General features: G+C 46.2%; 1 pseudogene; it reads left to right on the forward strand.

Moving 5' to 3' along the window:
- Positions 1 to 2,136: 2,136 nt before the first annotated feature.
- LOC149325169 (uncharacterized) lies at positions 2,137 to 3,088 on the forward strand (annotated as a pseudogene).
- Positions 3,089 to 3,533: the final 445 nt, after the last annotated feature.

Below are 3,533 nucleotides of genomic sequence, written 5' to 3' on the forward strand. Positions count from 1 at the left end.
AATAAGCATCGGGCGAGAAAGCGGTGTCCAAGACACGCCGGTTGAGTTCGAATACGTTTTTTTTTGTGCGGCAACTGGCCGAACGATTATGTCCCCTCTCCTTATATACTCCCCGTGGATACTTTTCACAGTGACAAAGCAGGGTGTCAAAAGTTCGTCTCCTTCCCTTTCCTTCCTAGCCTTGGTGGTAGAGACACAGAAAGTTATCGTGATCATATATTAATTTTTTCTTACCTCAGAGGGTGGAGAAGCTTTGTGTCCAGCGCAGCACGCCTTCAGGAGCTTTCCCTATTTTTGCAGTCATACGGCAGGACCAGCCGAGAATGATTTCTATGTTTGGAACCTGGTACAGCGCTCGCCAGTCTTCGGAGTTTCATTCTATAGTCGTCGGAAAAGTTTCCCTTTCTCGGGTAACTGGAGGGGTGAAATTTGGCGAAAATATTAGTTTAATGAAGTTTTGAGGTATTTCAAGAAGAAAATTCTGAATTTTCTGAGGTTGTCCGAGTTTTGTTTCAGAGTAAAAGGGTCTAGAATAAAAATTTTTTGGTCTAATTTAGGGAATATTCATCACCGCACCGATTAGTTGCAGTCTTAGAAACGAAGTCCAGTCCGCCCGGTGGAGATGGCCCTTTTTTCACGACTCCGTCGAGTGGGCCGGGGAGCAGTCCAGATACTTGCAGGCAGGAAATGCTGCACCCTTACCTCGGGTTTCGAGCTCTATGATGCACCTGTGACCAACTTCCTGCATGCCTTGTCTCTGGTCTCCCTCCGTCCCTTCCGGATGAATAGGCTGGAGACCCATTACCGCTGTGTCATCCGAAGATGCCTGGGAGTTCCGAAGTCATCCCCGGTCTCTGGCATCTTGGCCAAGGTGCGAACACTTCTCTTCTCCTACTCTGACCGTGTCCACTCTTCATCGACAGGCGGCAGCATATCCCTGACGGTTTTTCCTTCCTCGCTAGGCTGTGGCATCTTCCGTCTTCAAGGAAGGAAGATGAGAGAGGGAGAGGAAGTAAGAAAGCAGACGTCCCATCCCGGTCCACTTGAATCTGCAGGGCCAATGCAAGCGCCGAATTCCCATGCCTGCAATGCAACATCCAGCCGCATCACTCTTGGCGGAGAGCCTATTTTCACGGACGGCTTTGTCCTATGTATTGGGCGGGCGACCGCAGCTTGGCCGCTCTCCAAAATATCAACCGACAGGACAACCCCGTGCGTAGCTATTGGCACTCTCCAAGGCACATTCGATAAAAGACCGTGGCCACAGGCTCTACACCAAATGGCTGCTATACCCCATCAGCGCGCCTGGCAACGAGGAAGCCGGCATGCTTGCGAGAGCTCCTGATGGCCTTGAATCCCTTCCCACCGTCTCCATAGCGGTGATGGCCTCCGACTAGTCTAGGGCAGCCATCAAGAAAGGCGTCATCTGCCAGCATCCAGACATCGGATTGCATTAACTGCCTGCTTGAAACGCCTACCTGCTAAGCTGACGCGTAAGGAACGCTCTCTCCTCCTCTGCTTACGCGTCGGCTGTTCCTAGACAGCGGACAGGAGTTACCTCCATGGGAGAGCCCAGTCGCAAGCCTTCCCTGTCTTCGGCCAGGACGAGGCCATGGACCACCTCCTCTGATACTGTCCAGCGCACCACACCAACCAGAGGCCCCGCTTTCAAGAACTGGGCCTACTTGTCGACACAGGAGTGCACCTCCTGTGTCCGACTCGCAAATACCTCACAGCCTTCGGCTCTTCGAGGTCTACTTGGGCACGACTGGGCTGTACTCGATTTTGTCAGCCTGCACAAGGTCTGTCAATCGTGATTTCCCGGACTTGACAGAACCCCCAGCGATCCTAATCCTTGCTACCCCAGTGCTCTCCTTAACTGTTTTCATGTAATCCTGAACTGTTTTCATCTTTTCATGTAACATGAAAAGGTGTTACATGTACTGCCCTATAACTGATAGTGTCCGGGAAAACAATTCAACACGTGTTGTAACTAACTCAAGCCCTTCTTCCCCAAGATAACTAGATAAAGATGAACATCGACCTGCGCAAACACTTCGAAATATTTCTATCCTTTTCACTAATATACGCAGTGTTTTTTGTCATCGTGACAGCTTATCCTGCACCGCCGATGCCATGGGGGCTCATATTATTGTACTAACAGAGAATTGGCTCAATGAATCCGTGCGCAATAGCGAAAAATTTTCCTCACAAAAGTGTTACCATATATTTCGTTGTGACCGCCCTTCTGGCCGCGGCGGCGGCACTTTAATCACTGTATCTGAGGATATAGAATGCTTTGAAGTTAACCTTGATACTACTCTGGAGTTCATTTGTGTCAAGATCAAAATTAACAACAAAGCTCTCCTCTTTTGTGCATGTTACCATCCACCATCTACTACCGTTGGCTTTTGTAATGACCTCCATGACATTCTTAACATAATTCAAACAAGGTTTCCTAATCAGCCTATTTTTCTTTTTGGTGACTTTAACTTTCCTGCCATTAACTGGTCAGACACTCATTTAGGCAACGATGGATGATCAGAATCAACAAGTTTTTCAGCACTTTGCTCCACTTTTTCATTAACACAGGTAGTCACACAACCTACAAGGGTGACGTCTACAAGCTCAAGCATATTAGACCTTTTGTTAACTAGTTCTCCAGACCTTGTTTCCGACGTAAGCTACTTGCCAGGTTTAAGCGATCATTGCCTACTCCTTATCGAATTAAGCTTACCGTCTAACAAATCGCGAAATAAAACTAAAATCATTTACGACTATGCTAAGGCAAATTTTACGTCAATTAATGATGGCCTTAAGCTATTTTTGGATGAATTTCTCATAATGTTTGACCAAAGGTCTGTTAATGAAAATTAGTGCTTATTTAAGAACAAACTGCATGAGCTAACTGAATTGCATGTTCCTCGAAGAATCATCACTACTAATGGCAGGTCACCATGGTTCACCCGGTCATTAAAACGCCTTGGTAACAAAAGAAGACGGTTATATTTCAGGGTAAAGTCATGGGGAAAACCTCGACATTGGACAGCACTCAGAGGTGTGGTTGAAGAGTAAAAAAATGCGTTAAAAACAGCCCATGAGCGATATTTTAACGTTGCTCTGCCATCACTTTTACTAACTGATCCAAAAAAGTTCTGGAACGTTGTCAACGGTTCAGACCAGCCATCAGTATCTCTTCTCGAAGCACAATCTAATCCCATCCCTATTAGCGACAGTGCTACGGTACTTAATGAAACATTTGCTAAGGCATTTTATCTCTCCTCTACCACATCACTACCGGATTATGATGGTCACATCAGATTCCCAATGGATCTATTCATTTTGATTTTGAAGGCATCATAAGTATCATAGATCACATGAAATTGTCCTCTTCTTGCGGTCCAGATAATATCAGCAGTAAAATTCTGAAAAAAACTAAAGCATATTCTGCCATAATACTGTCAAAATTATTTCAGCAATCCCTACAAGACGGTGAACTCCCTGATGACTGGAAATTGGGTAAGGTGGTTCCA

This window comes from Amblyomma mixtum, chromosome 10 (assembly GCF_055824585.1).
Source record: "Amblyomma mixtum isolate Tamu chromosome 10, ASM5582458v1, whole genome shotgun sequence".
NCBI lineage: Eukaryota > Metazoa > Arthropoda > Arachnida > Ixodida > Ixodidae > Amblyomma > Amblyomma mixtum.